The sequence below is a fragment of the Anabas testudineus genome, chromosome 2 (assembly GCF_900324465.2).
Source record: "Anabas testudineus chromosome 2, fAnaTes1.2, whole genome shotgun sequence".
NCBI classification, from domain to species: domain Eukaryota; kingdom Metazoa; phylum Chordata; class Actinopteri; order Anabantiformes; family Anabantidae; genus Anabas; species Anabas testudineus.
The window spans coordinates 30738069-30763324 of record NC_046611.1 but is presented as its reverse complement, the minus strand read 5'-3'; the positions used below and the strand labels follow the sequence as shown (position 1 = coordinate 30763324).

Below are 25256 nucleotides of genomic sequence, written 5' to 3'. Positions count from 1 at the left end.
TGGGGAAATTCACATGCCACAGCAGCTCGATTGACAAAATTAAGATTAATGCAAGGAGGAGGCAGGAAAGAAAAAGCCACCAAAAAAACAAACAAACAAAAAAAAAAAACACAAACACAAATAGAATAATCTACTATTGCTGAAGGAACTGCTCAGGGTCCCCACAGTCATGCAGGGGGTGAGAGGTGTTCCTGGAATTAGAACATATAACACGGCTTTAGAGATCTCATAGATATGTTAGCATGTTTGCTGAAAGTTTTCATTCACAATACTTTATTATTACAGAAAAATGATCACAACATGGTGACTTTTAATTCTACTAGAATTTTTTTTAATGTTCTGCCTTTTCACTCTGAGCCAAGCACAATGCACCCACTGTGTATCTGATAGACAGCAGCAACAGCACACAAACTAATCACACACAGCAAAGAGCTAACAGATGTTAGGGAAGGCAGAGGGTTAGGTCAAAAAGAATGACGATACGAAGGTTTATTTTATCTCCCTGCTCTGACTCCAGGTCAGCTGTATGCATACACAGAATAAATCCACATCTAGGTTCAAACTCTACCTTTCAAACACTTTAAAATATTTTATTCACGCTGACTCCTTGCATCCGCTGGCACTAAAACTAAAGGATTAGGTGGTATTTTATGAGTGTGAACCCATTAGTCACCCAGCACTCAAATGCAATTACGGTAATTGTGACATAATGAATGTCCAATATCAATTCAGAATCCTGGCATTTATCATCCGCGGTAAAAGACATTAATCTGCCACTACGTTGTCACTTTGTGTGTGTGCGTGTGTGCATGTATGTGTGGGTGTTATTAGTATTAAGTAGTATTAAGTATTAAACCATTAATCACCAGAAAATCTTTTGGAAGTAGTTTTTTTTAAAACATCAACAATGGCTGTTTTTTTTTTTTTTTTGTCTTAATGTGTCCCTGACAAATGGTCTCTGAAGTAAGTTTTTGAGTCTGTGACAGCACTGCACAAGTTTCCAGTGATATTGGAGGAGTAAACCTCCATTATTTCCCCATTTATATTTTATTTCTTGTGAGCCAAAGCTCCAACCGCTTGCAAAATATCTCAATTTCAATCACTTGTCTCTTTATTGAGAAACGCTTCCATCGTGACACGCCGCCATTCTTCATGCAAATCTCAAATTGACTTTGGGCAAAATGTGCTCCACAATTATTGTGCATCAAAAGAGCTCCATTGAGTTGCAGAGAGTAAATTAATGTTACATAAAGACAACTTTAAAGTGAACTAGACCTCCCTGCGCTGCCACGATGGGAGAAGAGCTTGTGTAAAGAGCCCCGATGGACACACGGCCAATGAAAGCACATTAATTTGACCTATTTTATTTATTTTTAATTGAGTTTATCCAGCAGCCATCTGTTTTCCAAACACAAACACCCGGAGGTCATGGACTTCATATGACACATGAAACTCTTCACATCCAGTTTACATACAATGTCAGTGTATTAGTGGTACTGAAGTACACACAAAAAGACACCTAAATTATCCTTTACAGCTCATATGATAGGAAACTATGTTTAACTGCAATGCCTGTATGATGTCCTCTCTTCAGACACAAATCACGTTCAGATCAATTCAAGAGAAATGACAGACATAGCGAGGACACTGATATGTCTTTTTTCCACACTAAGTATGGGTATTTGAGTACTTTTGAGTACTTGAACAAGTGCACGAACCCAGTACAAGAAGAAATGGGAAAGCACCTAAAAAGAAAGTACTTCCAATTTATGAAGAATTTTAAATTCTTTACTCATGTTGAAGTACTAAGTACTAGAACTTCCAAGTACTCCACAAAAAAACTGATTTCTCTTGCCATCAGTCAGACTGAGTTACTGTTTTAAACCAGCAGTGTACTCTGCTTTGCACTTGACTAAAATAATCTAGTAGCCTACATCATACTTTTTATATCACTAGATAAAAGTTTAGGACTCATATGTCAGCGTCACTGGTGCCGCAGCTGGTAAAGGCTCCTACTTTATCCATAAGCAAGCATCATCATGTATTAGTTAATATAATAGCAGGTAAAATAAATGTAGTAAAGAAGCAAGTACAGTAACCCCCGCCTTATTGTACTTAGTACCTAGCCTGTGAATCATACTTCAGTTTAATACATGAGTAAATGAATACACTTGAATATGAATACTTAGTGATAATTCAGTTTTTCTTCCATAAAACTAACAGTTACCATGAAGTGCTTTGTTTTCATGGGGCCCTGTTTACTGTCTGATGGTGCACAAAGTGCACAGTGGCTGTTGCCAACATACAAAATTAACATAAAAACTTTCAGTGTGAACAAATGTGGCACTGCCATTATGGCTATTAATCTTAACCTTTAACTGACTGAATTTCAGAACGACACAGCCGGCTGTAACACGCTGCTTCTTTATGTAATTCACAACCACTTTAAATGCACAAATTCATGCAAAATGAAACTTTCTCTCTGCGTCCCTACCTCTTCTTCTCATAATACTGCAGTTACATTTTAGTATCATCTATCTTAATATCCAGTAAGTCATTTATGAAACACAACACCCAGCTCTCACTCTTATTTAATATATTCATATCTAAAGTATATTTTGTGCTTTAAGACCACTAGTGTGTGAGAATGTCAGTCTAATCATCTGGAAATAAATCTAATAATATGTATTAATCTTTGGTTTTGGATTTTAGTGGTAGAGCTGAGATCTTTCAAACAACAGGTGACAGAAGAAATCTGGAACAATTTAAGAGCTTGGAACAAAAATGGTGCGAGACGAGAGGACATGGTTTCTTGATTGAATCGATCAAACTCTTACACTGGTGTTAAAACAAGCTGAAGTATGTCTAAGAGAAACAATCTGGACAAAAGTAAGATGTGAGAGCTCTGTCGGATATACAGAAGATATAAAGAGCCTTACGGCCAAATGTGCAGCGGCTACCACAATGTATTTTAGAGTGATAAAGAAAACCAGTGGATTGTGATATCAAAATGCGTACTGTTGCATTAAATGCAAACAAAATGCCATCGTATTTATCCCCATAACCATGTGGAAAAATCAATATTCTGAATAAACGTTTTGGGACCTTGGCAATGGTTCCTGCACAGTTATATAATCGGCCATATGAGCAGAATGTGACATGCTGTCAGGATATTTCCAGTGCAGCATCAGTTGGGTTTTCATAGGGAAAAATGTCCCAAAGGTTTGAGACAATATGCTTGGTCTGTCAATCAAAGAACGAGGCTCTGTTTGTGAAGCTGCCATTTTCACTAATGCTCAGTAATGATACAAGGAGAAATCCATCATGAAAGAGGCAGATATCCCACTGCAGCATGTAACAAGAACGCGTTATGCGAAAGACAAATAACCCACAACTGAATGTCCCCAATCTGGAGCTAATTATATCTACAGTACCCACTTTACCCGCTTTGATTGAAAGCAATGAGATCATGGCCTTTCTCTGAGGGATGTTGTTGAGAAATGTGGGACATCGTGAGCTGGAGTAACGGTAGATGACGCAAGCTTGTACGCACTGAACATCACAAACTGATCATGTTTACCAATGTAAAGGTTTCTGTGGGGATTGGTTTCTTCTCTTACTTCAGCTGGAGTTAAAAGAATACATCAGCAAAAGGCAGCATTGAAGCTGGAGTCATAAATGATTTGATTTGATGAATATTGTAAAAAAAAAACCACACAGCTGTCATGAGTGAGAGCAAATCCTTCCTCTATTACTCAGAGTTGGAAAAACAAGACATGTCATCATCTTAAGAGACTGTCAAATCACAAGTGATGAGCCACAGAAAAAGGAGGGAGCAGCAACAAACAGCCTGTCTGTGCGCTGCCGTGGAGAACGCCGGGTGACCATTTTATTAGTCAGAGCAAGTAAAGGTCAAATTAATTACCTTAATTACTTTTGTGTTTATTTTGAGGAGGAACAAAGCTTTTTTAGTTAGATCTGTGCTCAGTAGTGCCACCAAAGATTGAACCATTGTCCACCAAACTCTGACTCTGCTGTGACTCAGATATATATTTTACCATGTGTCACCCTATAAAAATCAATGGCCACTCCATTCAGAATTTTCTGTCCTTGACATTGCTCATTAATTATAAGCAAATAGTCAAGACTGATTACAGATATATTTACCAAATGGTTAAAATAGCCAATATTTGTGTAGAACATTGTGTAAAAATTTAATTGGAACATATATACAAACACAATTTGCATAGAAGTTGTTTTATAAAGCAATTTGGGATTTGGTATTTTACTAGAACATTTATTTATCTAACAAAAGTACAAAGTAGAGATGTTTTTATAAATGTGAGCAGAGACACAGACAGATTACTTCCTTGAGTGCTGATTCGGAAACACTGACTTTCTTATAGTTATTTATTTATTTTTATTTATTTTTAGAATTTGTTTTGGCTTTAATATTTGCTTATGAGTGATGACATATGTGGCCTATTCATGATTCATTGATCGTCCACTGATCCCTGACCATGAGTGTAAATAAATGTTAATTAATAATTTAGGTTAATTTAGGTTAATCATATGACTCGATTGATTAAATTGTGGTGTTTGTTAAATTTGGTATTTTTCAGCTCAAAGATCATAATATGATTCAAGTGTACAAGTAAAATCACAGATTATTCTTCACATTTTTCCCCCTTGTGTTTTATTAAATGGAAGAAAAGGATTTGGGGGTGAAGCATCAGAAATGCCGCTTTTCATGAAGCCAGCTGGAGGAACATGTACATGCCCATTTATGATTGGCACTGGCTGACAGGCTGTTGGGGGTTCGGGGGGGTAGTATTGCACCGCAGGGAATAAAAGGCAAAGTAAAGAGACTTGCGCTGCAGCTTACAACACGTACTGGGCAAAATGTCATGTTGTTAGTGGTAGTGAACAGTAAAGCCCACACCAGTATCTAACAAAGTGACCTTTAAAGGTATGTTTGCATGCTGTGCTAATTAGCACCTCAGCAAATTAGTTGCTCAACTGTTCCTTCCATCCCATGGCAGAGCTAACAAAGAGAATTGCATCATTTGTTCCACTAAATATGTGAATGTTTAGAGCTACAATATGCTCCTCTGTTAAGCTCTGTCATGCTCTGCACAGCCTTTCACATATTAGTGAACGAATTACAATAAAGAAGAAGCTGCACAACGTATTAATAATGTAGAAATCATTGGATCTGTATGATTGGTTAGCATCTTGCTACAATAAGGCACATTTACATTTAGTCATATGGCAGATGCTTTTATACAAAGCAACTTACAGGTGACATACAAGGAGACAGGGTACAAAACAGGGTAAGCGTGAGGAGTTCTTGCCAAAGGACCCATACTGGAGGTAGCCCACAGCCGGGATTCGAACCCTGGTCTCCCACATTGAGGGCGACCAATTTTAAAATACATAGCAATAAACCTTCAAAGCTAAAGCATAAGAAGAGTAAACACTGCATGTGGAAGGCATCTGAAAATTGGCAGCGTATTGACAGTCAATGACACGTCTCCCTTTTGTGATGGATGCTTTTGATGTGTGATCCATTACAGATGGGACGACTTAATCATATCCAATAATGAGTTATGAATGATGCACGCCTTTCAATTCCAATTCTCTTCCCTAGCCCAGCCGCACTCCTCTGTGGCCAACACTGTCAGAACAAAGTAAGGTCAATGCAGGTGTAGAGTTAGAGGACACAAAACACCGTAGTACGCCCTGCAAAGTGCTTCCTAATTATAATGCTCACTGACTTGGGCTTGAAGTTGTTTTAGGCCTAAGCTTAGTTGTTAACCCTGATTACATCCCACAGCTGACAGGGGTCCCACTCACATGTAGACACTAATCCCCTTCACAGCCCATTGGTTTATGACAAGAGCTATGTTAATTACATGTAAAGCCTGCAATTATGCGTGCAGAAAACATGAAAGTACTGAAATTGTGTACAATTACTCCATTACTTTATCCAGTGAAGGAGAAATGATCCTTTGACAAGACAGTGTAACAGGAATTAAAGGAACCAGAGGACTATACTGAACAGTAAGACGGTCTCAAAGCTGAAACAAAAGGCACAAGATGGCTCTGTGGAGTGAAACTAAAAATACCATTAGAACCACATGAACTGCATCACTAATATCATCTCAGCTGCGTCCATGACACCCGTGCACACTTTGGCAGCCACATTAGTGTTGGAATGAGGACACGTCAGTCCCAGTGTGCAAAGCTGAGGTCAGAAATTGGAGGTTTGTCCTCTTTTCTGCTACTGTTTTCACAAATAGCTGTGCAGACATCCTCAGGCCCGCATTTGACTCTCCCTGCGTCAGTGCATCAAAATCCCACAGCGCTTGCTAGTACAATTAGTTGCCTGCAACTATGGAGCTGTTTTCAGATCTTCCATCATCTCTTCATATTTCATTAAAACTGATGCACAAAAAGTGTCATTTTATAACATGCTGGTAAATGAAATAGCAACTCTGTTCACTGAAAAAGGTTTGAATTGCTTTTTAAGATTTAGACTCTCAAAGTATATATTTAATAGAAATATTTTCAAAGTCATTTTTTTTTTTTCATTTTTCTCTATTAAAACTTCACAATGTGGTTAACCTTGGATTTTTTTTATTAATTTCTCTTGATGTGCATGATTGCATGAAAATGCCTTTCCATTATATAATGAACACAAGTGTCTCTATCAACCTATCTATCTAATCTAAACTATCATCTCTGCAAAGAATACACCAAAGCCCCAAACACCGCAGTGTTGTAACTTAAGAAATTTACAAGAAACCTTTAACTCCACATTTGCTCTTGAAAATTATGAGAAACCATTCATTAGTACATGATCATTCTTTTTTTTTTTTATTTCTTAGTTAGCACTACACTGGAGCCTGGTCACTGTATTATTGCCTGCAGCTGTAACTACTCATTACTGTAATTAAGCAGCTATTTTTGTGCACTTGTCTTTTGTCTTCAGTTGGACATTTTAATCAGTATGTTTTGATAAGAATTGCATTTTTTGTTTTGATTTGCATTTGTCCAACTTTTTCACTCAGATTTTAAAATGGTAATATTAATAATAATAATAATAATAATAATAATAAAGAACTTGAAAGTCAGTTTCATCTGTAACATGAATCCATCCATCCATTAGCTATCGCAGCTAATCTGTTAGAAGGTCACAACATCACTCTACCATATGGCTGACAACTAACTAAGGAGGCAATTCAAGTATATACAGTTTGTAATGCCATATATGAGTTTTGGGAATATGACTTTGACTTTAGTTATCACATATTGTTTTTCAAATTGTCACCTGCCCACCTGCTTCCTCCTGCAAATAACATGCAGTTAGGTTAACTGGTGACTCCAATTTGCCTCTTGTCTCTATATGTAAGCTATGTGATAGACGACCTGTCCCCTTAACTCTTAACAGGAAGAGCTGTTAGGATAATAGATGAATAGATAGATGGACAAAAAACATGTAGCTAATGAAGCAATTAGCTGATGTAGAGTCATGATTTGTACATCACCATGATAAAAAAAGCAATAAATAGTTCTGAACTTACATGGGATACTTTGGTACACTAAACCCTGCATGACTTATGTCTTCATTTTAAGTACCTGTCCCTTCTTACAAATGTCTACCTTTGTTGGCACACAGCAAAAGTGCAATAATCCAAGGGTACAGACAGACGAGTGCAAAAAGGGCATGATGAACAAGCATGAAAATGAATCTGCGCCTTTAAGGACCCCTAATTGATTTGGCCGTTTAATTTTTGTCCTGGGCTGGCTAATCCATTTCCTGAGAGACTAAAAGGTGAAATGGCACGGTGGGAAATCAGGGGACAGAGGGAAAGGCAGCCTAAGAAGAATACTGAATAAAGTGAGAGACACTGAGTGAAATGTCAATTCTAGTCGACGGCTAGCAGAATGACAAAGTACTTACTCCTCGCAACAGGAATGCCTAATGAGAGCCACGAGGTGACATTTGAGGAGAACACTGAATTGTGACAGCTTTAGTGGAGTTTTTAAAGCTCAACTAGTCACTTCTGTACATTGGCAGCTTCGACTGACAACAGAAACTGAAGTGAAAACCTCAAAGGCGACATCAGCCAGTGGTCTATCTGGAAATGTGCATCGCTTGCTGCAGTTAAGGGGACAGTTTTAGAGAAGTTTAAGATTTCTCTCTTCCTGTGGACAGGGTTTTCCATCAGTGCCACCACAGAGAATAGCACTTAATTTGGACTAAAGGGGGGACGCTACAGCCTGCAACAATGGAAAATTCCTACAGTCTAACTCACTGTGATTTAGGCAGGTCTCCTCTACATCACTGTTTAGCCTAGTGCTACAAGTCAAATTAATTCTTCTCTTTATGTAGGGTAGCCAGTCAGCTCTCCTCTTTTCTAGATATTTTATAACATCTCAGCAATCTCAGTTGAATGAATAACTAATTAGATCACTTTATATTTCAGACCCACTTACTGATGATCTTAGCACAATATGGTTGAGGTGTACGGGACAGATCCCTAATGAGTGCACAAAAAACTTAAAAAGATTCTAAGCGTACCCCACAAGAGTTTGTGTTCAAAGCACTACAGATGGCTGTAGTCTGCTTACAGTAATGGTGTGGGCCTGTTAAAAAAGAGCCACAGGGGTGGTACAACAATGGGAGCAGCACTTGAAAAAGGGCTTTGAAATAACTAGATCACAATTACAAATGCAGCCACACAGGCGAGTTGTATCAAGTTGAATGACAATTAGCAGTATATGTGTCAGCAGGAGAGGAAGCGTAGAAGTAGCTTGGCTGTCACCACTTTTTTTTGTGCAGAATTTGTGTGTAAAGCAATGTGCAGAAAGTCATAGTTACCAGGGTGATGCATTCTCTGGGACTGCAAGAGAAGTAGTGATGCAAAAAAGCAAACTTTTAAAACCTTTTGGCAGTTTTTTGATATACAAGGCTATGCTTGAAATTAGAGAAATAGAAGTGGTTGCAGTGATTTCAGCAAAAGCATGCTCTTTGATGTACATCCTGATTCATGGCACTCCAAAGGAGGGAATGCTTTAGCCTTATTTGGGCCCTTGTGGTTCAATGTTTGCCAATGAAAAATGACCCTATGACAAAGATAGCAGTGAATGATGGTGCCAAATACCATAGATGGTCACTATGAGGGTAGAAAACAAGCACACCAAACAACAAACCGTGAACTCAAGAATCAATTACAAGAAAAATTGAGAAACACCTTGTGTAGCCGACTCACCAAAAGCTACAGAAAAATGTTCTAGCCGAGCTTGTGCTAAACACAACATTGTGTAAACACAATGCTGGCCACCTACAGTGGGAAGAACATCTTTCAACCTCTGATTTCAGTTGTTTACACAGGTTTCTGTTAATGAAGTCTTCAGCCCACACAGTTCAAAATAGCTGAAAAACGTCTGCTGGCTCCTCAGTCTTTATGGTAGTGTAGCAGGCAGTATGCGGCCAGACCCACATTAGTCCTTGTGTGGTATCATTTTTATCATTAACTGCTCAACAATTACTGAGCTGTTTGTTAATTAGAAATGCTGTTTCCAGGCTATTAGAGACAAAATCCCAACACTCATGACACAGTACAGCACACCAGCAGAATACAAAAGGTAAACACAGTAAACCTGGCTATTTCTTTTTTGCTACAATTAAAGCAAGCTTATCAGACGCTTGAGATGATGCTCATTATGGAAAACTTTCTAAGCTGAAAATAAATATGCAGCCTGTTTATATTTTACTCATATGTTCATTATCACAGTCTTTGCAACTTGCTATTTACTAAGTTATCAACGTATCCTCATTGTGTTAACAAGAAACATAAGTCCGGTTTCAATTACAGATAAAACAACCAGAACATAAAACACAAGGCTGCTGCTAGTATGCTGTATTTAACATTACACAAATCAATCTTTTTTTTTATGATAATGTGCAGCTTCCAAACAAGGTAAACATATTGAACCACCTAACCAAGTTGATTTTGTGTGTAAAATGATCATAAAATGAGGCTAAATTTAGGTTAATGGTCTACTTGAATTTATTTTGATTATGTCTAGACTTTCTACAGCCACAAATCATAGTGGCTTATTGTAACAGGATGAGCAATTAAAATCAGAGTAAACAGTGTCACTTCTTTGACTATCTAGTTTTACCATTTGTAAAAAAAGTTAATACAACTTCTGATTCAGTACAATTTCTAAACTTAAGTATATTGAGTTAACCAAACCTTTTTTCCAGACAAGCAAACTATCTTCAAAGCCACTATTCATAAAGTAGTGTACCTTCTGGTCCCTGTAGCATTACATATATAACATTCCTGATTTATCACTGGCTGCCAATAGTCACTGGAGAGAAGACAGGACAAATGTCTGGCATATTTTTATCATAATGTTTTTGTCTCTTTTAAAATAGTGAATTGAATCTTTCACCACATGCTGTCACTATATACAGTATAACTGTACATCTAGTAAGCTGCGAGATGCAGTTTCAATACCCAAACGGCGTAAATATTTCACTACTGATCACTTCAAACTGCATTATACCACACACAGCTTGCTCAAGTTTACCAAAAAGCTCAATGTGTGGTGTTTCATAGCAAGTGTAGTATACCAAAGGGAAAAGAGAGACGCAGCATCTATCACTTCCCACAAAAATTGCAAATATCTGCCTCTGAGGTAGCTTCATACATTGTATTTTTCTGTTCTGCTCATAAAATGTGTGCTTTCAGTACTTCCTTTTCTCTGAGGAGGTTTGCTGGCACTTATCATTTCCAACAATGTGCATCCGAATAGACAAAACTAGGCCTTGTGGTTTATTGTCTCCCATTTCTCATATGTTGACTGTCATTGATCACTGATGGGTGTTTAGCATTTACAGGATCTGTGGACTGTGATACAGTAATCCTTTGTTACAGGAGATTCAAAATAAGTAAAACTGCATGGATGGCTTATCCACTGAAATAGGGATAGTACTAAAACCCACTTTTATCACTATTATCATTTTTTAATACTGGAGAGAATGATTTTATTTAATTCACACTGCTGGATGACAACCAGAGTTTGAGTCTTCTAAAGGTTTTCAAGAGTACACAAACCGAGGACCCAGGTCAGACTGTGTCCACTTACATACAGTCTAACCAGATCAGCTAGGATCCCATTTTATTGTCTCAAAACTTTCAATATGTCTAATGGTTGTGATGCACCAATCCGAACATCAAAGAACTACAGACCTGGTAGATAGACTGTCGCATCTCCTCAGTTCGCCTTACGCACAGTGGTTTGTTGGTCTTCACAGCCAATTAAAGTGGGTTCTCTCATCAATGGGTTCCACTGTCAATTCAACAATCAGAATTGACTGGAAAGCAAGGAGACGGCGTCCAACCACTGCCAAACAAAAACCGGGAAGAATGGTTTCTTGTCCACTATATTTACGATTGAGTGTGATTATCCTGGTCTGTTTGGATTGGGGTTGCGTTGGTTTAGGTAGAAGTTTGGATAACTTATGCATGTGTAGTTTGGATAGATCTCCATTTTGAGTCTCAAATGTTGCATCGTTTGTCTTTGGTGGAAGTGTTTCAAAAGAACCCATTGTCATTTTCTTTCAGCTAGTCTGTGGTTTGAAATGTACATGGTGACAGTCTTTTAGGACATCTTTATTTGATAAAAGGACCAAAAACAGGGGTCAAACATGTAATATTTGCCTCCGGGATCTTGTAGTTTAATCTGACCATGGTTATGGAACTGCTAAAAATGCATTTCTATCCATCCTTTCTGCTTATGCCTGCTGAACTGATTGAAGTGACTATGCCATACCTGGGCTGATATTTGTGTTCTCCCCCTAGAAACAAATTTAATTAAGGTAGCTAAATCTTGTTTTTATTGTCTTTGAATGTGCTTCTCATCCATTTGCCTCATAATGGCAGTGCCTTGTTACATTTTTAGAGCACTAAATGCTTCGAAGTATAGACCAGAATTAAGCATATAATCTGAACGTACATTTAAGCCTAAACCAATCTACAGTTGACAAGCTCTGCTTTTGCATTGAGATTTAATGATGGAAGCCTTTTCCTCACGACATACTGATTCCACTCAGCCAGTTGGAAGGTGAACCAAACAACACCAATCAACTATCGACTGCACCATGGGGGGGGCTGTAGCAGCGACCAATTATGTGTTGTGGCGGACAAGGCTGTTTCTGGGCAGTTTGATGACTTGAGAAGGGATCCTTCATATCATATAGAACGAAATATGAACTATTATATGAACTATTATTCATATGTCCGTATGTTTTAAGCATCACCAAATTTTATCTGTCTTTCATTTTAAAACTGAAGAGCAGGTGAGAGAGCAGGCAGAGAGCAAGAGAGTGTCAGTATGAATCTTTTGTGGAAAGTTTTGATAGGGTTTTGACAATCATTAACATGAGAATTATCAATACCCCCCTAACAGCAGCTCTCTAGAGGTGATTTCACCTGCTAAATGTCACTAAAAGCAAACTGCTTCTTCTATATAAATATATAATACAGACATTAGCAATATGCATATTTTGACAGTTGTCTATCAACCTGGATAAAATGACTACTTGTATCAAAGTGCCAGGAACTGATCACTTCTCACATTAATCTTACATTAACTTGTAGTGTCACTATCCCCATCTGCACACATGTAGTGTTACTGATATTGCAACTATGATTTATGCTGAATTGGATCATATTGCTGTGTCCCAGCATTTTGTGCACTGGAAGGTTCCACTGAATTACTGTTGTTCACACAGTTACACTCATTCTTACCTGGTCACACCCTGCTACACATCAGCTCAAGCTTCCTGCTCCGACCATATATGGACTAATTAACTCTCCACTCTTCTCTGCCACTAATCCCCCAGATCTGTTACCCTTGTGTTCCTCCTCCCTTGATAAGCAGCCCTTCAGCCCTTAGTCCCCTGACATATTGTACCACTTCATCATTGAAGTCATTCTCCAGCCACCTCTCTGCTTGCCTGTTGTTTTTTTTCTTTTGCCTGAGCAGACCAGACCTGACCTGACCTGCTGACCATCGTTTACCTGTCTTCTCCCCTTGGATTTTGTAAGTCTCCTCTGAATGTATCTCTGGCCTGAACTGTTGTCTGTTCTAGGATTTTTGGATTTGGACTGTTTGCATTCCCTCACTAACCCCCTCAGCTTTTCCTCAGTTCTCCAGTCTCTCCTGTCTCCTCTCTCCGGTTCTCCCCCACCTCAGCTCAACATCTGACCCTTACACTTACCATGTCTTTGACCCTGGACTGCATTTTCCAGAATTATTCCCTCTACCACCTCCTGTTCTGTCTCTCTCCTATATTCATTATATAGTTACCCTGTAGTTCCTGCCCAGTATTCACAGCCCCCCTGTTTCTGACTTACCTGTTTAACTCCCTAAAACCCCTGCTCACCTTTTACGAGCCCCTGTTTTCTGTTTTGCTTTTCCCCACCTGAGCCTCTTAAAATAAATCTTTTAACCAATCGTAGTTTTGTAGCGTCCTCCTTTGAACTGTTTGAGGTACAAACCTCACACTTTAACCTGATGCTCTATATAAGGATGCCAGTAAAAGACTTTTGAGAGACGAGAAAGCAATGTCACTGAAAGCACTGTTTGTGCTTGCAGTGATCCTTCACCCACTCAATGTTTGCATGGAACATGAAACCTGGTTACTCATATGTGATTCTTATATACAGGTAAGGGCAAATGAACGGCAGAGTCAGGACAATGGGAGAATAGTTATGAACAGTCTGTCCCCAGCACACTGTTCTTCTGTGTACAGAAGCCTCCTGTTGGGTGTGTGCTGCAGTGCTTTTTCAGTGTAAGGGGCACACTGGACAGGAGTAACAGGTTTTTAAAATGATGTCAGGAGAAATAACATCTTTCTTCCTCCTCCATTAGTCAACTTCAATCCTCTATGTCCTAGATATATAGCTGAATTGACAATAAAGCTGACTTTGACTTTTAAGTGCCAAATTTACTTAGAAACAGAATGCAGCGGATACTGAATAATTTAGTTTTTAGTGGAGCTAATGTGTTTTCCAATTTAAAATCTGATGCAAAGACACTAGCGTGAAATCCATGCATTCAATTAGGTGTATAAAAGGTTTATGTATGAATGAAGGCCACAAATGCTAAACATATACTGTATTAATCACATAATATACAGCTTTCTTGAAGTCACTTCAATCAAATTCACCCACTCCTTTATCACAAAGCATTGGTATAAGCCAGCTTTGCCAGACTAACATGTGATGGTACGCACATGTATCACTTAACTTCTTATGGTGTGAAATCAAATATTCATGACAGAAAAGTACAGCTGCAGAACTCTGCAACCACTGAGTCAACAAAACAAAAGTCAACAAAATATAACAAGCCTGAATCCACAGTAAAACCCTTGGGTTTTGCAGTTCATGGTGACACCAGTAGTAATTGCAGTGTAGACTGTGTAGAGTGGAAATGTCAATCAGAAATACTGTGCTGTTGATACAGTGATGTTTATTAATCATAACTGATTTAACAAAATATACACAGATACAAAACACAATTACCCTTAATTACTGATTTGATGCAATGTGTTTTACTGGCAATTTAAAAAGGCATAACAACGTTGAAGCAGTCACTTATCCCATTAACCGTTACAGGAACCCTCTGGAGTTTTTAACCGCTAGTGGAGCTATGAAGTTGCTCTATTAGTTGCGATGAATAATTTCTAATTGCTATAAACACAAAAAGCAAAAGCTGGCTAAATGCTCTAGAAGCAGACCCTGATCCTTGATATTAACCAGAGGCTAGTTGGCCTTAGTCAACTCTCGTTCTTTGGTGTCAGCTTGTTGTGTTTCTGCCCTAAACAAACATTTGCAGGTTGTATGTACAGTGCCTGTTCTGGGGACTGTAATCCCTGTTGGAGTCAGGCCCAACTACAGACAGGGACCAACACATTGAAAGGAGAGTAAACCCATTCTGTAAAATTCACTGAGATTTGTATCATTAGTCATTTCAGAGTCTTGTCTTCCATTAGCACATTTTGTCACATCCATGTTGAATAATTGCTGTAATTATGTGATAGTTATTACCTATGCAGAGTATAATAACACTTTAAGATATCATCTAATTTGACGGAAATTAATTGGCACATTGGTCAAATATTCAGGATTTTCTTGTCACTGCCAGATAGGTAGTATTAGCAGTTGCTATATTAGGTTACAGGTTTAATTATTGTATGATTCAAAACGGAGTAAAATTTATTCCAAGGTTGACACAAGATGAAGTCATGCTAATATCCTGACAAGCCTAGAGTTACGGTGATGAAGCTGTTAATGCAATAATGCCAGAGGTGCCTCAAATCAGTGTAGAGTCGAACCTTTTCACCCTTCCTCATGTGAACCATAGCCAGGAAAGGTGTGTGTGTGTGTGTGTGTGCTGCATTATTGAGAGGCTGTGCTCCAGCAGTTGCTGCTTTGATTTTATAAGCAATAGACCTCTTTAAACAGATAAAAAGTTCGAGACAGAGAGAGAGAGAGAGAGAGAGAGAGAGAGAGAGTCTCTTCAGAATACTTAGCCATGAATCCATATCAGCTTTGAAGTTCAGATGTCTGACTTCAGAAGGTAATGAAATAGTTATCACAAAATTTCCCAGAGTTAAAAGGGAGAAATGAAAGTATGGAGGGAAAGAAATTGCAGATGGATGTCACATCCCTTTTAAAAGACTGTGAAAGAGAGCTTGATTTCTCATGCAAGAATTAACTGTCTACATAAAGTATATCAGGGTTATATTACATCATTAAAACATTATTTGTAAAACATTTTCATAAATCAGAGCAGGGACTACTTTATTGCCGGCGTTAAAGCTTTCAGGCAGTTCAGCCATTGCTGGGGATGAGCCTCTCCAGTTCAGACCCACAAATCCTGTGCCCATCAAGCTGACAGACAGCCATTCTTTCTGTAAAGTTTAATTGCATGTTGCTCCTGGAAAATGGGTAGTGTTTGAATCCAAGAAGCAACCTTAGACAACTCCTACAACTCTCTCACTGGAAGGCATTAGTGTCTTAATCAATTTTATGAGGTAAACGATCACATCTGTCAGCGGAGACTCTGGAGGTGTGGGGGCGTTGGGGAAAGCAGATGGAGAGACATAAAGTGTGAAAAAAATGGACTGTATTGCAGATGTTTGCAGTTATGGCAAGAAAGGTTGTATTTTAATAATGTGATGATTAAAGTATTGATTAATTGTGGTATAGCACAATTTCAAAGAAAGGATTTTTATATGGCAGCTCCACCAGTCCATCTGTTGGCCTGTCCCAACACTTTGGTCCAAGGAATGATACCACCACAGCTACCAGCCAGACTGTGGCGTGTTGTGAATTTTAATCTCCCCACAGGCCTACTCCTAATGACTTTTTTCTAGCACTGCAATTAGGTAAAAATTTCCTCTTGACAACCCTTTGGCCCATGACAAGGTAGCTCAAAACTCTAATGGCTCATTTCTATGCAATCTGCTGTGGATGCTCATGACCCCAAGGGCTCAATTCTGTTCTATATTCTAATTATTGGTGACCAGCTAATCTTTTATCTAGTACCATAATTTTAGAAAATTTTAAATGTAATGGACAAAATGCCATCAAATTTACAAATTTCTAAAGAATGAACCTTTTCCAGTTTCGACACTACACTATTTGGCCAATGCATCACCTTTGAATGCATGATACCTGCATTTAGGCTCCCAATGTAATACTTCCTGTTTAACTTTAAAACTTATTATGGCTTCTGCATTAATGCACCACTGTATCTCCATATTGGTAAGACTCTTAATCCCTCTTAACACACATTTTAGATTTTAAGGGCTGCTGACATGTCGCCACTCTACTACTATTAGCTGAGAAGTGTAGCTGGATGAAAGGAGAGATCATTACACGCAGTGATGCTGCCTTGTTTTTAGTCCACCCAGAATCTAACTTAGACTGAAACCAACACAAAGTGCTCCTCAGATGTCACTCTTCCCGTGTATTTCTTTAATTCAGACAGTTTGCGCTGGAAGAAGAAGTGCTGTGTCAATCTGATACTATATGTTCTCTGTTTTTTCTCAGTAACCTGGTTACTTGAGTGCATCTAAATGCACTGACTGACACAGATGATTGGCTGACTGGCACAACAATCCACATGTAACATCGACAACCTAATGACTCCACAGGGGTTTGACACCTTGGACTCCCAGCCATTCAGAAGCCATTCAGATGAGAGATAAAATATCATCAAGGACCTCAAGCCTAATGCAAGCCCAGTTCCCGCTGAGTAGCACCGTTGGCATAATGCTGAGTTAAGTTGAGTACTTCGTTGCATGCTCGTACTTTATAAACAGGGAGGAAAAACTGGCCTAATAGCACTGTGAATGTCAGTAACAAGACACATGAGAGACAAGCAAGAGACTTCCAGTTTCAATCCATATCTGTGTATATGGGGCTAAGGGCTCTATTTTAATTGTTTGATTGTTGTTTGCCTTGTTAGCCACACTTATGTCAAATTTTAGCTATCACTTTTGTTTTAAACACTTCCTATACACTTCACTGTTACTGAGTAATCCGGCAACAGAAGCAGAGCTGGTTGTTGGAGACATTAGCGGAGAAGCTGCATAGAAATGCATTGTGGCGTTGGTTGCTGTTTGTCCTGCTTCACACCATTCTTGGAAACAGCCTGGTGATGCTGTCAGCAGCCATCAGTTTCTCTGCCCTTATCTTAACAAAACTAAAACCTTTATCTCCCAAGTGTCCATCAACAGGAAACTGTCTTATTAGCTCACACTCACTTCAACACAATAAAAGCCTTTGCGGCAGCTCTGTATCTCCCAGCTCACCCTGCCTGCTTAGGTCATCAGACTCTATGATGACCTAGGTAAAATGTGTGCATGTGCAATCCAACTACCTACATATTTATCATTCCAATTGACTTTTTAAACACATGGACACATAATTATGCAACTAATTACAAGATTTTTACCAGTATTTGAAGGCAGAGTCTTTATTTTGCTGTTGGGGCTACTGATGTGTAAAACAAATGTGGGAATAATAAAGTTAACATCCTGAGTTTGGAAACACAGTGCTGGTGAATTCTTTTTAATTCTACCGAGGAAAGCATCAAATATGCAAATGCACTTTTCGTACTGTTAAATGAACATCGTAATACTGATTTTAAGTGATTCATTTGTTTTTGGAGCACAGTTTTGACTTCTTCATTTAGTGCTATTTAAGAAGAATTTTATTTTTAAATCATTCAAGAAAATAATTTAATTTAAATGTATAGTTTTCCCTGTTAACTCTGTTTGGCTGCACAGTTTTTTAGGGACATAATGATGGGAAAGTATGCTTGCCCTTCTTTTGCCGCTGTGGTACTCATAGACGATGATACAAGGGGTGTGTAGCATATGTGAAAACCTGCACCAACGCCACTCAACCAGTCCTATATTTGAGCAAGACCCGCTGGTTGAAAGTGACTCCCTTTGGTCATTTAACTTGTCTTACTAGTTGTTTAGCATCTCAATCTAGTTTTTAGAATCCTTTCCTAGTTGTTTTACATCTATTTCTACACACACACCTACACAGAAACATTGATACTTGTTTTTTATCTCTTTGTGATAATTTAAGTGTTCGTTCTTTATTGTTTTTGTTGCATTTCTTTGTGGCTGTGTCTCTTTTAGCTTTTTTATCACTTCATTTTGGATCTCTGTGTACTTGTGTCACTTTGTAGTTGTAAGATAATAGACGAAGTATTAAGTCACCTCGTGGTGAGGGTCTGGCCTATGTGCCTGTTCAGTAATTGTGGAGATACTAAACGTGCTGTTTCATCTATTACCATCTAGTGTGATCACCCGTTCACCTGACAGTTACATCAGTTAGGTTCTGCACAGAGCATTCACATTTCATCATGGAAGCATGATAAAGAATACAGATTACTGCTGGAAGACTAGACTACCAACTGGAAACATTTTTAAAACAATAGCTGACCTGGCGCCCTCAAGCTGCAAGTGTTTGCCCTAGGGCCTCCATACACTTTATTCTTGCATGATCAGAAATCACACACACACACAATTTTTATTGACTGTGATGTTGGTAATCATACTAGATGCCATTGGAGGCAGTAACAGGTTCATTGGACTATAACCATAATAAACCAGTGGAGATAAAGATTAATGTACAGTATGTTATGTATCTGAATACAAAAAAGAAACAGGAACTAGCTAACCTAACAACGAAAACATAAGATTCGATTTAGAAAATTCTTGATTGGGTAAAACGCTGCAGGCTGCAGCCAATCTGAACCCGACAGCACGCATGGCCAGAGAATGATCTCTAGTAAACAGTCCTCAGCTTGGGTCTAATGTCACAACATTACCAGTATAAACCCCGCTGCACTCTGGGTGATTGATACCTCCATCTTCGAGCAGATGTCAGCAATTCTCTTTGATTGACAGTTTGAAATGACTTTCTTTACTGACCCAAAATGCTTTCTGTCTGCTTCCACCTGAGGATTTTGGATCAGTCATTCATGATCCCTTCCACGCACACACACACACACACACACACACACACACACACACACACACACACAAACACACACACACACAGACTTTGAGATGTAAAGAATTTATTCCCTTTCTTCCTCTACGCTGCCCTTCAGGCTGTCATTGACCTCAGACTGATAGAGCCCTGTCAATAGAATGTCTGCAGTGTGGGTGTATTTAATTTAAAACCCTAAGTTGAATTATTTCTTCAGTTTTCTCTGCATACACACAGAAAGCAGTGCAATGTGGTTTGTTTAATTCACATTCCCTGCTGCCGTAGCACCTTGACAGCACACATGTCAGTGTTGTGGCATCTCATCTGGGTTTATGTAAGTGGTATTCACAAATAATACTTAAATAAAGCATTGCTGTGAGTGTAATTTCAGGCCCTGAATGCAAAAGTGCTGCCGCTTCATCATCTCAAGCATGCTGTGGAAAATTGCCTAAATGTTAATCCAAATATTGTACAAGCTTTTGACACTCCTCCACCCCTCCACACCAACAGCAATCCTCTTCTTTTTGTTCTCGCTCCCAGTTTTCCTAGACAGTTCATTTGCCATGGTGCCATTATTGTTCAGGACAAAGAGGTTAAAAAAAAAAAAAAGAAAGCAAAAAACTCAGAAGCTGAAAGTAATTCAAACAAAAACCCACAGGATGAGTCGAGATTTAAGTGGCCATTAAAATTAGGTGTGAAGAGCTGGGGTGGAATGAATGTGAAGTCTCGGGTGATGAGGTAGTGTCACAGGATGAAGCGGGCTTTAAATGAGCTTATTGCAGCTTGCCAGAATAGGCAACCAAACATAATGACAATAGTGACATAAAAACAGTGTCAGGCTGTGTTTGAGGTGACCTTGACCCACACCAGTTAAGTTTTATATTAAAGCTCCATTAAGAGATATTTTTGATATTAAAATTCAGTCAAATGACTGTGTAATATGACAAGGCTGCAGGTCACAGGACATACTGAGAGACAACACAGCAGATCTCCTGTAAGTCTTTTGTGTGCGTGTGTGTGTGTGTGTGTGTGTGTGTGTGTGTGTGTGTGTGTGTGTGTGTGTGCTGTGAGTATCTAAGCACAAGTATAAAAAACTTTAGTAACACTATGGTCCCAGACCTTGCTGTTGTACCACAACATTGGATATTTTGTAAAACTGACTGCTACATTGTCTGAATAAATTAATGCTATATTCAACAACAACGATTTTAAACTAACCATTTATGTTAGGTGTAAACATATTTTCATTATGTTAACAGAAAATATAATCTGGTTGCAATTATGTTTCCTCTAAATAGCTATTTGTGTTTGCAGTGTAGTTTCAGAGAAACAAGTTGTTGTAAATTTGGAGGGGAGACCTGAATATTTGGAAAGGACTGCAACAACATGGAATCATATAAGTTATAGATCACATCATACAAGTTATACATCACATTAATCAAAAAGGGTCAACTTTCGATGCTAAGTACACCAGATCATATTTGATGTGACTGGACAAAGGTCACCAACTGTGACAGCTGTTGATCATAAGCACTTTCTGGTCTAAAGAAGGATTCATTTTTAAAATGGCTGCTGTATGCATGCACAAACACTTTGCAAAGTAGTGATACACTTTCAGTATTTTGCAGATATACTTCATAAACACAGGAAAGTAGAAAACCTGGGACCTAATTGATGGTTGTGCAACATAAAATAATGTAAATGCCCTAAACAGAAATCCTAATCAAGCACAAACAAAAATAACATGCTTTGGTATTTAATGATATAAATTAGCATTAATCAATCATTTTATGCATCAGGTGAAAGTGCTTGCCTGTAATAACTAATCCACAGAGAATTACTGTATGGTCAATCTCTGCAGTTCTCCTCAGCTCTGAGTTTTTCTAAATTGTTCAGCTCATTATTTTAGTTAACAACTTTAACCCTACTTAGATATTTGATTCAGACTCACCACTCACTTAACCTCCAGCAACAAGCAGCTCGTTTCAGAAGAAATGCTCTGATGAAGCCAGTGCTGCTTAATACCAAACAGCTGGCAGACACTGCAGTTAAAATGTAGCTGCTTAACATAGTGAATCAATTAGCAGAGTCCCTGTTTCAGAATGACCAGAGCACTGCCAATGAACCAAACACTTGTGCTGCATCAGCTATGAAAACCAGTTTCTAAACAACAAACATGTTGGTTTTTTGGAAAATACAATCATATTGTTATTGTACAGCACGTACCCAAATCTCAAGCTATTTTATCTTTTTCTTATTGTTTTATTTAGGAACTCAGCCTGTAGGTATTCTAAAGAACTACATAACTGTCACTGTATGTTTATACATAGAAAATACCTGAAAGAACATATTTGTCTGAAACTGGACACTTCAGCATTCACCCTCATCCAAACAAGGAATTCATTTTTACCAGCTGCTAGCAGCTTTATTAAAATAAGTCATTTTTAACATGCTTAATCTAAACATTTATCCAGTGTAAACACTCTATACAATGTGAAAATATGGTTATAATTGCCACGTTTTGCAGAATTGAGACACAGCTCGGCTTTCTTCTTAACTGCCCCATTTAGTTCTTTGTCTTTGCTCCCTCCTCTTAAGTGAGTGTAACTGTAAACAATGTGCAACAAACAACCAACGCAGAGTTTCATTTAGAAAGCTACATTAACCTTAGCTAACTACTGTCTACAGTCAGCCTCTAACAGTGTCGAGCAATTATGAGCTCCAAAATATCCACTGCAGCATGATGAAAACGGTACTAAACTGTTTATTATTATTGGAATGGGCAATTATTACTCGTAAATGTAATATGCATAACAACAACACAGATTTTCTACATACAGATACTGAATGTAGGTGCAGCTTTTTTGTTTTTTATATTTAATGTAATATAATTATTAATAAAATTGTTTTTTTTATATGATGGCTTTGTCATGAAGTCAAATAAAACCAACATCTAAAAATGGGTTGATCACATGGCTTAACCTTGGACTCAGGCAAACAAATGAAACTGCTGATTAAATCAACATTATTAAATTGACTAAGTCAAAGAAAGAAGAAAAAAGCGAGTGTGAGGAAAGATTGAACAAAATGGATGACACTGCAGTTTTACAATTATAATTAACAAGAGCAGCGGGAGTCTGCAAGCTGTTATTATAAGAATACCATTTATCTATTCATTCTAATTCAGAAGGGCACCTCAGCAAACAGGAGCAACAGGCCATCAGATTTAAAGCAAGTGTCAATGTCCATATCAGATTTCAAAGTGTCTGTCAAACTAAAGACTGTTGTTTTCTAACAGAGAATATTGGACTGCCATTAATCAGGTGCTTATGTTGCTCTGCATCTACTGGATATTTAGGGCCAGGGCTGGTTTAAAGTTGGTTTCTAGCTTCAGCTGTTAGATAGCTAATTAGCATCAACTCTATTTTATCAATCACTGATTTTTATCTTCACAACAAAGCCTTAGTTGATCCCATTGGTCACAATAATCCAGCTCCCTGCTGTTGACACAATTGGTTCTTAGTTTCAGACCAGCAAAGAAATGGTGCCAGCATGGAATCAAATTGCCCTGGTTGAGAGCTGGTTGTTAGGCTGTGAAAATGCAAAAAAACTGGTTAGAAATTTAGCAGTAACCTGTAGGGCAGAGATAGTTGGAAAACAGGCAGGGCTGTGGCCCCTGGATAATCGTTGATTCACTTTACTTTATGCAGAACAAACCTTGATTCAGAGGCTGGTCCTGGACACAGTGTGAAATGAGGAAATAAAGTATAATAACTGCTTCTGAGTAATAAAATCCACCAAAACCTCAAACACCTGCTGCTTTCTCTTGCTGCCATTGCTGGTTGCTAAAGTTTGACATGGCTGTAGCCTGCATTTAAAACAAACAGTCTGACATTTAAGGAAATACACATTGATTTTCATCTTACCCAAAGTCAGATGAGGAGATCAATCTAGATTTTATTTCACTGCACCTACCACACAGACATTTAGGCTTGGAATAAAACTATAAATATAGCTGCTTCAGAAGAAAAAAGAATATGCCCTCAATTTACTCCAAAGTCGCTCTTTTGCACCTTGTATTTTTATTGACTTGTAGAAACACAAATGTGAAATCGATGCATTTGCTATTTAAGATATTGATGGGCACTGGAATTATCTGCTGGTTTCAGTGACTGCACGAAACATTTTCCTCCTGTTCTCAGACCTCGGGAAAACTCAGGTGAATGTTGGTTATATAGCCACCTCAAGCGAAATGATAAAATGTGTTGCTATTCGTTGCCTTTTAATATGAATCCACATGACCAATTCACAATCTGGCAGCTCTATCAACAAAGCCAAATTATTGTGTTGAACATCTGCGGCTGTCAGTGTCTCCTGAAACAAATTACACCGTTGTGACATGTGACTCAGCACTGTCGCAGTTGCTGAGTTACATCGTTCTAAGGAACCTGCTACAGTTCAATAAGTTTTTAACACCTAGACTAAGATGCATTAACTAAATGTTGAACAATTTCCTTTTAAATATGCACGTACTGTGTTTCACCTTTTTAATTGAAACTATCATTAATTTTGTAATATATAAATCATCAATCAGTTTTTCAATTATACATTTTACAGCTTTTCCAACTCCACTACTCTGTGTTAATGTGTCATTATGATTCAGACAAAGTGATGATGACATTGTCTTTTACCCCTCACATCTTACAGCCTTCTGGACCTGGTAAAGCTGCATAAGGACATTTTATAAATTTTAGAAGCCAATATGCACTGAGCATGCCCATATTTTGAAGCCATTAGTTTGCCACGTGAGAACAGATGATTATCCTGTTAAGCCCTGTTTTCAGATTTTTTACATAACCTCCTAACCTTTTATATATGATAACTGATTATGATGTTATGTGGTAGAAACATATATCTGCGTAATCATGGAAGCATAACTGCACAACCAACCATAAAGCCCACGTGATCACAATGCATGCGTTTGTCTGCTGTATGGGTTTGAGCTTGGTATTAGCAGCCAGTTTCATTGGGTTTTATATATTATCGACTTGTTTACACCTACTGGGCTTGAAAGCTAGCCCTAACAGAGACAAGTGGGCATTTTCATTCCCATCTTACCCATTTTTTTACACTACCTTCAAGTGCAACCAATAGGAACACTCGTCTGTTCTTAGACATGATTGGATGACACTTGGTATGAACATGTTTCTTATGACATTGCTTTTAGACTGTTGCAGTAAATGGACCGGTGGATTCTTGGCAGCAGTATAATTACAGAGCTGACTGAAAAAAAAAGACTGAATGGAGTAGAAAAGTGTTTTGCTCAAATGGAAAGGACCACAGGTTTGTGCACCACTGGCATTTGATCCTGAACTGTGAGTGGAGATGCATCTCGAGTCACAGTCACTATCTCGCTAAAACTGTTGTCAAAAACACAATTTTTTTTAAGCGATGAGGGCAGAGGTGCACAAAATCATTAGTTTGACTCGATGAAATATCCATGCTGAATATAAACGGGGGACTTCTATGTCTGAGTTATGCCCCTAAACAATCACTGTAATTGTTTGGAGGCGGCTCCAATCGATAAAAGGATTATTGGCACTGACAACACATGAGTACATATCAGTGTGTGATCAGTGTCATAACTGT

The 25256-nt window shown here is 38.3% G+C and overlaps 1 protein-coding gene across 1 annotated transcript in view; it reads right to left on the bottom strand.

Annotated features, from left to right (window-relative positions):
- Nucleotides 1-25256, bottom strand: part of vstm2a (V-set and transmembrane domain containing 2A) — a 64007-nt gene that overhangs the window by 17289 nt on the left and 21462 nt on the right. The window lies entirely within an intron of this gene.